Here is a 14,873-nt window from a genome sequence, read left to right as displayed (position 1 = left end):
CGGTCGCGCTGACTACGGTATATTGTCTGCCGACCTCACACCCTCTGGCACGTGAGGGCCGCCCCATTAGGGCCTCTCGAGACCCGTCCCCGGAAGTGACCTCCGGCAGGCCAATTTATTTGCACCGGCCGTCAGGTACGCCGACACCTACACCCACTTTAGAGTAACCCCCCGCCCCCTTAGTCCCTCCTTCCTCGCACTCCGTCACCATACGTGCGGCCGGCGTTGTTGCGCTGAGGCTTTCGCCCCGTACGTGCAACAGGAGCCATGCATTCAAAATTTTCAAAGCGCGGCATCAGAGTTAAACATTTGCTCTGAGCCATCATATATTTTCATTCACATCTGCAGATTATATTTTTATATCCATAGTATCCAACACTGAGGCTGATTGGTACCAGTACAGCATTTTACTCTCCTATTTGTCTTCTTTTCCTTCTTTGCACCTTTAGAGCACTCATAGCATCCTGCATGTAGAACATTATTGGCCGACCACAACTATTCCTTTCCTCACAATATCCATCCCCTATCATTCCAATGATGTAACTGTACCCTCAAATATGCCATTCCAGTTTGGATGTGCTTCCAAAGATATTTAGTTTCCTGTGTTGTTGTTTTGGTAACTCCACCTTTCCAACTGACCTGGGGCATCCCTCTATAATACCAAATCGTTCTTGTTTTCTTATTGTCGGAGATCCAAGATTAACACTACACTCCAAATGGTTTGATAGCCCCGTTCTATGTTTACAAACTAATGCTGTTGCTGGTCAGTAAGTTCTTTCTCAATTTAAATGGGATCTTGACAGTGTGTATTCTGATCACAATTTCTTTCCAGTTCCTACCATTACTTGTGACCATGTTCCCCAAGTAGGCATATTCGTCTATTACTTCTAACTCTGCCCTTTCAATTCTCATTCTTAAGGGGTCACATTCATCTTCCACACTGCTTAACACTGCTTTAGTCAGTCCCTTGTTGATCATACCTTAGTCACTATATAGAAAAAATCTTTTCAAAAGTGCTGAGAACTGTCTTCACATTTTCCTCCGTCTCCATGGGCACCACAACATAATCTCCATATCACGGAATGTATATCTGCTGTCCCTTAATTTTGATCTCCAGTTCTTTCGCGAAATTTGTCTGTAGCTTCCAGCTTCTTGGATGCAATCAGTATTACGTTCGATTGCTCTCCTGGTAAAGCACACTCGGCCCACCTCCTCATATAACAATCCTTCGTGCAGTTAAGAAGCCATACATGCTTAAGGTTTACGAAATAATAACAATAAAAATGAAGTGACAAAAGTCATGCGATTGCAATGTGCACATTTACAAATGGCGGTGATATGGCGTACACAATGTATAAAATGGCAGTGTAATGGCGAAGTAATCATTTGTAACCATGCGATTCATGTGAGAAGGTCTCCGATATGATTACGGCCGCAAGAAGGGAATCTCAACGCAAAGCGGTGATTGTAGCTAGACGGATAGGACGTTCCGTTTCGGAAATCGTCAAGGAATTCAATATTCCGAAATCCACTGTCGAGAGTGCGCCGAGAATTGCAAATTTTATGCATTATCTCATGCCGAGAACAAAACAGTAGTCAACGGCCTTCATTTAACGGCTGAGAGCAGCACCGTTTGCCTAGATTCATCATTGTTAACAGACGGGCAACAATGCGTAAAATAACCGCTGAAATAAATATTGGATATACCACGAATATATACTTCAAGAGGGTGTGGCGAAATTTTATGGTAAGCCATGGAAGCAGACAGTCGACTCGACAAACTTTGCTACAAGCACGACATCGTTTGCAACGCCTCTCCTCAGCTCGGGACCACAATGGTTGGACCCGACACGACTGAAAAACCGTGGCCTGGTCACACGGGTCCCGATTTCATTTGGTAAGAGCTGATGGTACGGTTCGAATATGGCGCAGACAACACGGAACCATTGACCCAAGTTGTCAACAAGGCCTTGTGCTAGTTGGTGGTGTCTCCATAATGGCGCTGGCTGTGTTTACATGGAACGGGTTGGGTTCTGTGGTACAAGTGAACAGAGAGGGGAGCGGCAGAGAAGCTACGTAAAGGCAGTACAGATGGATGAAATAAGGAGGACAGATAGGATATCCATGACATAGCGGAGAAGAAACACGGAATTAGCAAGATAGTAGTTATGGAATAACAGTCAAGCAAAGAAATGAGGATAGAGCTCTTCAATGGTATGGCCATGTACAATGAACGGAGCAGTGACCATGGCCAAAAGCACTCTTGGAATGTTCACCGCGAGAAAGTGGGAATCGTGGAGAACCGACATTAACATGGAGGAAAAAAATGGGTCAAATGGCTCCGAGCACTATGCGACTTAACTTCTGAGGTCATCAGTCCCCTAGAACTTAGAGCTATTTAAATCTAACTAACCTAAGGACATCACACACATCCATGCTCGAGGCAGGAATCGAACCTTGACCGTAGTGGTCGCGCGGTTCCAGACTGTAGCACCTAGAACCGCACGGCCACTCCGACCGGCCCCTAGGAGCAGATATAGACTTAGATTACGATGTTGTTGTGATGAAAAGTAGGCGGATTGATTTTATTAGGCAAAACTTGTCAGCTAAAATGAGCGGAGATCAATTTTCACTTCATGAAGTTAGAAGCCTCCGAGTTTAAGCACTGAGAAACCTAGTGGAGGATATTTGTGATGGGGAGAGAGAGAGAAACCGCATAAGATCAAAACATGCACATTAAGAGATTAGTTGAATCGCAGTTGGACGACTTCCAAAGTTTTCTGTATGCTATGTGACGTAGGGACCTCCTGTTGCCCATCAGATAATCTTGTTGGTGTGTTGACTGAAGCCACTTATTTTCATTATCACAGTGGTGATATTTCACATTGAAGTGTAACGAAGGCTTGTCGAAATGCAAGTTCTTGTCGTCTAAATATGTAACAACAGAGAAAGGAGCAGTAGATTAAAATACGAGAGCTACTGGTGGTTTCAAGCACTTATTGCTAACTATTGACTGCGTGTATTGATCAAAGTTGATGGACTGACTAGCTCAGTAGCAGGTATTTGTACTGGTGGACAAGGATAAGGTTAAACTCACAGTCGAGTAGTGGTGGCAATTTCTTAAGTGATGATAGTTATTGAGGTATGACGTGATGTCTTAGATGAACTATGTTACATAACCAGTATGTAACTTGTGGTATATTTAGTTGTTTTTTCTCAGTTTTATATCTCTGTAGGTCTGATGTGCATTTTACAGCAAGGGTATGGTGCCTGACATTCTACATGTAACTAGTATACGCAATTTTTTTCTTTTGATTTACCCCGCAATTTATGAATGTCAGATTACTTTCTCTGTGTTTGGACGGTGAGTTATTTAAAATTTCATGAGTACAATTAGTATTCTTTTATTTGTTATAGAATTAGTGAAGTTTGCATTACTCCTAAAAATAATGGAGATCCCGGTAACTAAGCAAATTTTTAACTCACCATTATTTCTTTATTTGTGTGATGTAATGTTTTATTTGTCATTTGGATTGTTGTAAATTTGTATGTGTACGTTACTCTGGATTGTGGAGAGTACAATAATGCGACAACTGTGTCAATAATTTGGTAAAGTAACAGCGTTTGGTCGTCTATTTGAGGTCACCAGGGGCTAAGATCTCCTCCTGGTTAATATGATGACTTGCTACGTTTGTTACAATACAGATTTCTTAAAAAAATGTTCGGAACTATCCTAGCATTGCCAGGATAGTACGGTGCCATTTTTTTCTGCATGGGTAGCCGGTGCTGAAAGGGTACAGTACCGCCCGACATTGAAAATAGGTACAACATTCTTCGTTATTCTTCTCAGAACAACACAATTTTTGTAATAATAACTCAGTTTCACTTAATACACCGAAGCCGGATACCAGTGTAGGAAAGAATGACAATTTATTTATTTAATTGATCACATGTGCACTCTCACAAAATAAATCCCTACATCCAATTTGGTGAGATCTGTGAAATGAACCGCAGATAGTGAATGTGCAATATATGATCATCTTTGAGACGGTCCTTTGGTGGAACCAAAGAGATGAAATTTACCTGATCTCTGAGCGCCTGAAATGTGGCTGACCAATATGGTAGCAAGGTGCTCCCCGACTTCGGCAAAGATGCGAGCTGACCTGAAGCACGGCCATGTTCCAGCACTCTGGTGCTGCATCTTGTGTTGGTAAGACCTGTCTTAGGGGTGCTCCATAAAGACAAAAGAGTGGAGAAAATGGTATGCATGTGAAATACTTAAAAGTAGTTTGGAATAATTATTTCTCTATTTCAGCAACTTTTGGGGGGAGAATTAAATGACAGGCTGGTAATATTAAGGAGATCGTAGTAATCTTCCGAAGTGACCAACGGTCACACTGAAACCACGTGTAGCAATAAGTTGAAATACTTGCGAGTGCTAGTACTAAGTTGGAATACTTACGAGTTCTAAAGATAAGCTGAATTACTGGCGTGTGTACTATAAGTAGGAAATATTTAAGAAATGGCGTGTGCAGGACTTGAAATTAGAGACGAGTACTTCCACGTGGTGAGTACTGTGTGAGTCTCAATCTGTATATGAGACAAAGGAAAAAGAGAAGTACTTGTCCATGGTATCAGTTGAGGACTCGCGTGTGTGACGAATATGTTCTTAATATTACTCTGCGTGTAATGTTTCCATGTGAGGCTGGATTCAAACTCTAAGACTCTGGGAAAGAGGCAAGGTGAGATAGCTGTCTATCCAGTAACGCCACTTGGCTTGCATTTGTAACACCTCCGTTTTTAGTCCTGACCTGATCTGATCGAATAGCAGCCCAATATTTATTATTAACATGACCGTGAACCTAATGGGGCTGGTAATCGGAATTGACTGCTATGGAAGTTGTTACTTTCCAGTTCGTCCTGCTCAATACTATAATACTGAATGTATGGTAATAAGGAACACCAACACAGTTTTACTAATTATGAACTTACATTCTTCTCAAAACACAAGAAGGAGACAGCCACTGCCTTCGTCATACATATCTAATTACGGCTAATCTTAGCACATGCTTCCTTCATTTGCCATTATCGTCACACACTAATCCATCACTGCATGCAACGCTGCAATCCAAGGTTAGGCCGGCGCGGTAGACGCGGAAGCTAAATATCGGCACTGATAACGTCACTGATCACTTTTATAAAGATACTTCATCAATTTCCCGGTATTTATTTATTATTTTGGGGTCTAACCACGGCGATGGTGACACCCTTCTCAGTTAAAACCCTGTATTCCAATAATGGCCTCCTCACACACCATTCCCGCCAACCACTCTGGCGCATCTCGACACTCGCTAGCTCAACACGTCACAATCGATTGTTCGCCCTATCGACCTGTACCGAGTGCAAAGTTATAGTAAGGGCCAACGGACCCTTTACACATTGCACAGGAAGAAAAAGTTACGAAGTGGGGGAGTGTCGTGTGAAACTAGGATGAATACCGATTGAAGTGGGAAAGCTGAAAGTGATGTGATTCTAACGTTGTGACTATTCTTTGTGTTGTACTGTATGTTGCCAGTGTGATGTATTTCATGTAATTTAAGTGTGTGTGGTTTTCAAGGGAGAGTAGCGAGGTAGTTTCAGAGGCAGTGGGTTATGCATTTTCCATTTTGTATCGCTCGGTCTGGAGTAAATTTTCGTGATGAGGGGTGTGAGAGTCGAAGCGTGAGATATAGCAAACCGTCCACCATCCTATCCAGAAAGTGTACTGTAGCGTTAGATAATTATGAGACCATAAGATAGAGAATCACCAATGTAAAGCCATGCCCACTGGGCGGAGTTTCTCATGTGTAATCACCGTATAAAAATGTAATAATAGAATAATAGAATTTATCGGAATAAAAAAAAGGATAGTGAAAAGAAAAAGATTGGTGGCCTTGTTCTGCGAATAGTGTGCAGTCATGATATCCAGAATTAATAATGTGTGCGCCATTTACATTCAGTGCGATGGCCACGTGTTGATCAAAGCCGTGGAGTAAGAAGGAAAATGTGGTATTGCCAGTGCGTAGTGAACAATCAGAGGTGTGTAAATTACTAGTAGTCAGAAGTGCGTTCTCCGTTTCCGTTGCGTAATATTCAAACATGAGAATAATTTCTAGCTTAATTGTGAGTACTAGAGCTCATAATCAGTCATTGACGTTAGGCGATAAATAAGAATAAATCCCCTCGCTTGGCAGACCACTCATCTTGCAGGCCTGACTGCTTGATGCCACAGAATGAGCAAGCCATGTGGGTGCTTCTCATGTTTTGTATTTAATACGACACCATATAGCAGTACAGGGTATACCTCATTTGATCTAATGCTCGGAAGAACACTGAAACTACCAGGAATATTGCAAATGGAAACAGCCGCAATAGGATATGATTACGACCACTATGTATACCAAAGTAAAAGCTAGGATGCAAGAAGCACTTTGAGTACCAAGAGAAGAAATAAGAGAGGCCAAAGAAATCAACAAGGTGTATTATTAAAAAACAGAGCATCAGAGAGCTTTTCAGGTAGGCGACAGAGTACTATTGCATGATGAAACAATACCACGTGGGAGATCAAAAAAGTTAGATTTCCAGTTCATAGGACCATATGAGATAGCGATAGTGGAGCTGCCCAATATAATCATAAAGATGAAAAGGCGACAGGAGTTGAAAGTGCATGCAAATACATTAAAACCATATTACTAAAAAACCTAGAAGGGTAACATCGAGATTTCTATTACAAACCCAACAGGATGGCACCAACCCTAGTGACGTGGAGTCCAGTTATCATCATCTAATTATCATCAATTGTTTTAAAGTAGCCCTGGGCAAGGAAATACGGATGAACTTGTGATGGTTAATCAGATAAGAGCATCACCAGGGCTATATTATCATCACAAAGGCGACGTTTAAATTACAAGTATAACAAGGGAATTGGTAACATATGTAAATTTGAAGACATTAGGTGACAAATTTCATGTTGTAAAATGAGTAGGATTAAAAATCATACAAAAGTTCAAAGAGAGACTGGAACGGATAAACAGTAGTTAAGTAGAGTGTAATATGTTGATTAACGGGTTTACGCACCCTATAGAGCAATTGAAAGAAACCACATCCCTAATTAATCAATTAACCCAACCAGTGAGAAAGAGGAGTTTTAAATTTTGCAGGGGAATGAAGTAAAATTTTATTTGGAAACTTAGACGGGGCAAATGCCGAATATTATACAACGCACATCGATAATATGGAGTCGAGATCTGAACGATTGTAACTTACTGAAAGAGCAAGTAGCAGTAGTCAGAGCCACATTGTCAGGCTTGAATAAAGCAGTAGATGCAATCGCGACCAATCGGCAGTTAGTCTAAAACGGAATGAATGAATTTGAAAATTTTGTTAAGTATTCTCTGAGGACCACAGATGATGGCCTCAAGAAACTGGCAGCATTCAGGACACTCAATGAACAACTCTTAAAATTTCCAATGGTATTTATTGAAATAAGTAGGGAATATGAAGGACTGGTAAGTGCAATAATTTATGCACAGAAGGGTATTCTTGCACCTCATATTGTTTATCCAATACAGATTGTCACGTATCTGAGATAAATCCTAAATGACTTAAGAGAAGTCAAATTCCCGATCCCCTTAATAGAAGAATATGGATATATATTATTAAAACTTATGGGTCTCGGTGTATTCGTAACTAATGAAATATTGGGATGTGTTAATAGTATACCACTGACTGAAAACAACGATTTTAACCTCTATAAAATGTTACCAGTACCCATTAAGTAAACGTCAGGTGGAGATCAATATGCGTATATACAAACAGAAACGGAATACTTACAAACAGATAGATCTAAGAAACTATATACTAAGTTATCACGGAATGCATTAAATTGTAAAGATGTAAATGCACAAAGAACGATATGTAAGCAAAAGTTTGGATTAATTTCCATGTACAACGAAGATGAATGTGAGGTACAATTACTACAAGACAATCATATACCTACTAATTGTGCCAAGAAAATTATTTCATTAGAAAGTAAGAGGACTAGTTTATGTACTAATGAAAAGTTATATGTAACAGTTAAGGAGGAAGACATGACAGTTCTGTGTAGCCCATATCCAGCATAGATAATAAATTAACGGGAATAGGTATATTAACGTTTAAGAAAAATTTGAAACGTTATGGATTGCATGTGTATATTCAAGTAGACAAGGTAGTACTAACTCTACTAGATGGGACGTAATCCCAAATGTGAATATGGATCTAGACGCTTCAATGCAAATGGAAACTAAAATTAATGAATCAAAAATACTGTTTGATTTACCATTAAAACATATAACTTCCAATTTAGACGATTTAAGAGTAGCAAGCCAGAAATTAAAAGGTATGGTAAATTCATAGATAAAGAACAACTGGAACTAGAGCGAGAGAAGAAAGTACACAATTATTCCATCGTTACTTACTTAAGAATAGTTTTAATCATAGCTGTTTATAACATTTGTATGCTGTGCAAAATGTAACTGTGTCAAGGATTTATACAAAAAGGTTTTTGATGATGAAAATTGCTGTCAATCTATTTGTATCAAGACGAAAGTCGTGCAAACCCCTGAAGTAAGCCAACAGAGAAGAAGGTGTAATATATGAGAGAACTCCCAGAAACATAGGTGACAGAGTAATAATTACCAACAGACGATAAGATGTTTTCTTTCAGGTGTAAAATAAAAACTATGTATAAGGGAAATGTGATCCCTTATGTAAAACAAAATGTAAAATTATCTAATATAACGATTTGTAGTGTATATATGTTTTTGTAACTATATGATAAATTTTCTTGCACATAGATAAATGTTAAAATGTATTAACGGAACTCTGAATAGTGCTCATCAATGTAATTTTGGGGGGGAAGGTGTCCAATCCCAAGAAAAGAACAAATTAATAATCATTTTATTAAGCAATAATTGTCAGATAAAATGAGTGGAGAACAATTGTCACTTCATGAAGTTAGAAGCCTACGAGTTTAAGCATTGGAAACCACAATGGAAGATACTTGTGAAGTGAAGAGAGAGAAGACGCATATGATCAAAACAAGCACAATAAGACATTAGTTTAACCGCTGTTGGACGACATCCGAAGTATTCCGTATGTTATGTAAAGTAGGGACCTCCAACAGCCCGTCAGGCCACGGACTAAACACGTGATGGAACTATTTGAGACTGCGTCAAGGGATACAAGCCCTGACGTCAACGGGTACTTTCCAGTGTACGTAAGTGGGAACATCGAGCAGAAACCTCGAGGAGAAATCAAATCGAGGGTCAGCCGCGACTTACACGGTATATAAGCGAGAGATAAAATGAGAAGAATCGGTCTGATGGAGAATTGTGGTGGAGCAGTCTGATGGAGAAATCTGGTGGATTAGTCTGCTGGAGGAGTCCGAAAACAGTAGTACGCCAGTCCATTGTGCAACATGAGTACGCAGAAGCATTATTCGCAGCGAGAAGTCAGTGACAGATCTGGAGACACACACAGCAACTGCAAGATAAGTAATCATTATCTACTTTGGGGAATAGCTCTGAACAACGACGATATGTCTTTGTCTCAAGGAACAGCTAGCATTTGTAGCTTCGTAATTAAGAAGAACAATTTACAGAGTAGTAATTGTCTTTTGTAAGCTTAGGTGAGTGGGCTGATGATGAGAATAAATTCTATCTGACAGGTAGTACAGAAAGGGGTTGGGAACTGGCACCTCTTTCATAAGTTATCAAACAGAATAAATATATTACTTAAATGAATACTGAATTCTTCAGCGTATCCAGCCTGCCATCAATCCTAAAAGATTACCAGTGTAACCAATAACCACCCAGTCTACCTGGGAAAGCTTTCTCCCTCTCATCACCGATAATAAATGTGGACACTCAAACAACCCTCAGATTTTCGTCAACGTTCCAATCGCACTACAAACTGTGCTGGGACGCCACAAGATTAGTGAGGAAGAATCATCGCGCAAAGAAGTGGGATACAGAAGTATTAAGGAATAACGAGGCACATTAGAAGTTCTCAAAGGCTTTAAATTCAGCAAAAAGGAACAGCTCAGTAGGCAGTAGAGATTAAGAAAAATGGACATATCTAAAAAGGGCAATCACAAATTTTAGAAAGAAAGACATACGTGACTGCGAAGAAACCAAGGCTAACAGAAGACATGCTTCAGTTGATAGATGAAGGAAAGAAGCACAAACACATTCAGGGATATTCGGGAATACAGAAATACAAGTTTCTGAGGAATGAAATAAGCAGGAAGTGCAGAGAAGCTAAGGCGAAATGGCTGCATAAAAGATTTGAAGGAATCGGAAAAGGAATGATTACCGAATGGAGTGATTCAGCATACAGGAAAGTCATAATAAATTTTGGTGAAATTAAAAGCAAGGGTGGTATCATTAAGACTGAAAACGAAATTCCATATTTTAATGTTGAGAAGAGGATGGATAGGAGGAAGGAGTAGATTGAAGGGCTCTGTGAAGGGGACGGTTTGTCTGATGTGATACAAGATAAAACAGCAGGCGATTTAGAAGAGACGGCTGATCCAGTATCGGAATCAGAATTTAAGAGAGCTTTGAAGGACTTACGGTTAAATAAGGCAGAAGGGATACGTAACATTCCACCGGAATTTCTACAATTTTGGGGAAAGTGGCAACAAAACGACTATTCACGTTGGCGTGTAGAATGTATAAGTCTGGCGACATACTATCTGACTTTCGGAGAAATATCACTCACAATATTCCGAAGACTGCAAGAGCTGACAATCAGCTTAACAGCTTATGCGTTGAAGTTACTTACAATTGTAGTATACAGAAGAAAGGGAAACTAATTTGAAGGTGTGTTAGAGGACGATGAGCTTGGCTTTAGGAAAGCTCGAGGCATAAGAGAGCGAAGACGGGTAATATACAGTATGTACAAGAGCCAAGAGGGAATAATAAGGGTGGACGATCAAGAACGAATTTCATGCATTGAAAAGGGTGTATGACAGGGATATAGTCTTTCGGCTCTACTATTCAATTTGCATATCGAAGAAGCAATAAATGAAATACAATAAAGGTTCAGGTGTGGAATTAAATTCGAGGTTAAAGGATATCTATGATATGATTCGCTGATAACACTGCTTTTGTGAGTGATAGTGAAGAACAACAAGATCTCCTGAATGGAATGAACAGTATAATGAGTACAGAGTATGAACTGAGAGTAAATCGAAGAAAGACGAAATTAAGGGGAAGTGGCGGAAATAAAAATAGCCAGAAACTTAACATCAGGATTAATGGTCAAGATGTAGATGAAGTTAAGGAATTCTACCACCTTGGCAGCAAAGTAACCAATGACGGATGGAGTAAGGAGGACATCAGAAGGAGACTAACACTGCCGAAAAGGGCATTCCTGGGCAAGAGAGGTCTACTACTATCAAACATAGGCGTTAATTCGAGGAAAAAATTACTCAGAATGGACGTCTGGAACGCAATATTGTATGACAGTAAAACATGGACTGTACGCAAACTGGAACAGAAGAGAATCGAAGCATTTGAGATGTGGTGCTACAGACGAATGTCGTAAATTAAGTGGACTGATAGGGTAAGGAAGGTTCTGGGCAAAATCGGAGAGGAAAGGAATATGTGGAATACACAGGAATTCGTGGAAGGTCGCATCAAATGAGGCAGAAGACTGAGAATTCAGAAAAGAAAAAAAAAAAGGAAAAAGGAAAAAAATCAGTTCGTGCAAAAGATCCTTCACAGGAAACAGTTTCGAAATTAGGGGTTACCGATTACTGTAGAGGCAGTATGGCTCTTTAGTTCTGAATGGGACTTCCAGTAACTTGACGAATCCAACGCTATGTCAATTTGTTGTACTACACCAGGCAAAAGGAAGTCTGGTACAATGTTAAGAGGTATCCTATATGTTTTATCTCCTCCGTGGGTAGTATTAATATACTTAAGATGTTTATATAACTTATTGACGTTACTGCTTACATCTTCGCTTCAACATAACTTCAAAATAATTGTAATTCATAGAAATATAGCTACTGAAAAGCATTTGCCAAAATATGCTGTGTATCTACTTTAATATCTATATTTTCTAACACCATTCACAACTTTGAACACATAAAAAATTATGTGGTATTAAATTCAAGTGTGAAGCCACCACTATCAGTATTACACTTAGTGTTAAGATTATGAACTGAAGTCAGCGCATTACAGCCATTTGTATATATAAATGGACGGAATGTATGTGTCCGTCGTTTCAACCCACGAGCAGAAGAAAACAATGATATGATTTTTTCTCATTATAGCGTCTTTAACCTTCTGTATTGTTTTTTATCATTTCCCTGTAGTTTTCTTGCGTCCACCTCTGGACTCATGAACCGTGTCAGATTTTTTGTTGGCCGTATTTGAAGTTAGCAAACGAATGGGGGCCTTTTTGTAGACAGGCTTGAAACCTTTCTTTACCTAGCACTCAAGAAAGCGAATGGCAAGTGTCTTACATCAAATGAAGCTTGTAATTTTCTAGAACAGCTTGCCGTGTTTGAGAATATTAGATTTAAAAGTACTGAATTCTACAAATTTAGTTGCAAAGCTTGGAAATCTCTATTGACCCACGTGTGGATTACTATCGGTACCTGCCACCTTACCTTATCATTGGCTTCATCGACATCCTCTGTCCGCCTGCTTAGCTGGGTGGTAGCGTGCTCGCCTCCCATGCAAGCGGGCCCGGTTCGATTCCCGGCGGGGTTGTAGATTTGCTCCGCTCGGGGACTGGGCGTTGTGTTGTCCTCATCATCATTTATTCCTCATCGGTGGCGTACAAGTCACCCAATGTGGCGTCGAATTAAATAAGTCTTCCATTTGGTGGCCGAACTTCCTCGAATAGGGGCTTCTTAGCCAGCGATGCCGTACGCTCATTTCCATTTACCGACATCCTAACAGACGTAGAATAACCGCCTACAGAAAAATATAATCACATCCGCTGTCTACTGCAAAGTTTTCTTGCTGTTCTGCACGTTAACTAAGGCTGTTAAACGAGGACGGAAGTAAACTTCTTTTGGATACGTATGGTGTCCATAACTGTGGTAAGTGTGCCTATGACATTCGAAAAATTACTGTTTTCCAATGCCTTTATGGTCACACGTTTGCCTCTTCAGAGTCGGCATATTTAACATTTCTACTGCTTCGGTTTGTGGATACATAGTTGCCAGTATTTTCTTCACAGACAAGGACCAGAATAGAAACAAACCGTGAGCACCTTCGTGTGGCTAAAGTACTAGTTCTGATTCGTGAAATCCCCTATAATTAGAGCGAGTTCTTGTTTAGGAATTTAATCTGGGTTCACACGTACAACAGTGTCTAGCTTTGAATAGTAATTTTTCTACTTGTTTAGTTCTTAATGTGGATCACTATTGCGACTTACCAGGATATGTTGAGGTAATCCTAAGCCCAACTGTAAAAGGCAATGCCATGCTAATATACTCTTTTCTTACTATTTGGTGGAACTATGGCTACATATAAGTAGAAAAAATCATTTTAATTTGTGTATTTCAATTTTTAATATCTGTGTCTCACAGCGGTAATGAAAAATTCTTGTTTATGATATTTGTTCTCCGTGAAACATTCATCTGTTATGTGTGCATATAGGTGGGAAAAATCTGCTACTAAGGGATCATTGAAACTCATGGTGAAAACCTTCAGTTGTCTTCGATTTTCCACTATGCTGATAGTCTCAGTCACAGTTCATTTTCGAGCTTAGGCATAAATGACAGGAATGTTATACCGTAGTGTAAATGATTACATCTTGGTATAATAATCCTGCCATTTATGCCTACTAAGACAGAAAATTGCCTTTGACCGGAGTTAGTAGCAGTTTGCAAAATAAAAGACAGGTACAGGTTTTCTTGATGAATTTCAGTAATTGATGTGATAAACTGTCATAATTATATTTTTTAAATTCAAGATTATAAAATATTTTAAATTTTTGAAGAAAACTAATAAAATTTTTAAAAACTTTTTGGTAACCACATTAGTTATTGGAAGTCCCTCTCTCACAAGATCATACACAACCGGTTTCACGATGGTTCAATCACATCCTCAGGTGTATACATCAACGAAAAAGTATATCAGTCTATGAAAAAGTACAACAGGAATTAGAAACTATGATAATTGTAAAACTATGGCAAATAACGAGAAAGACAGGGGAACAACTACTCACATAAGTCTTCAAGGTAAGCGGTCTCCCACCGTTCGGATGATATTCGAATTTTCAGAGACGCCTAAATTGAATGGTTACCAGGTGAGAAATTAAAATTTACAATGGATAACAGGTGCAGGCAGTATACTCGAATACCGTGAGCCACGGGTATGGACGAAAAAAAGTTCTTACAAGATTCTGATAGCTTTTTTTATTTAAAATTAATATTGTTCACAGTTAAGACCTGAAAGGGTCTCATGCGATCTTTTTGGTGTGTGGTTTGTAATGCTATTCTGTTGTTGTCAGCTTGTGCCTATTTGTTTTTCATTTTTTCCCTGAGTTTGTTTCTCTTTATAGCAGGAGCCCTTTTGTTGTCGTCCACAGCACTCTTACAGCACAGTGGTATGTCGACGATATTCTAGGCCCCAATTTGTTGCACTCCATGGTAGCCATTATGGGCTTCCTTTTCAGCGAGATAATGCCAACCCACACACGGCAACAAGTTCTACAGTTTCTCTTCGTGCTTGTAAAACACAGTCTTGGTCAGCAATATTGCCAGATCTCTCCCCAGTTGAGAACGTTAGGAGCATTCTGGCATGGGCCCTACAATCAGTTTGGGT

This window comes from Schistocerca americana, chromosome 4, assembly GCF_021461395.2.
Source record: "Schistocerca americana isolate TAMUIC-IGC-003095 chromosome 4, iqSchAmer2.1, whole genome shotgun sequence".
Taxonomy (NCBI): Eukaryota; Metazoa; Arthropoda; class Insecta; order Orthoptera; family Acrididae; genus Schistocerca; species Schistocerca americana.
The sequence above is the reverse complement of the archived record's forward strand: the minus strand, read 5'-3'. Positions refer to the sequence as shown.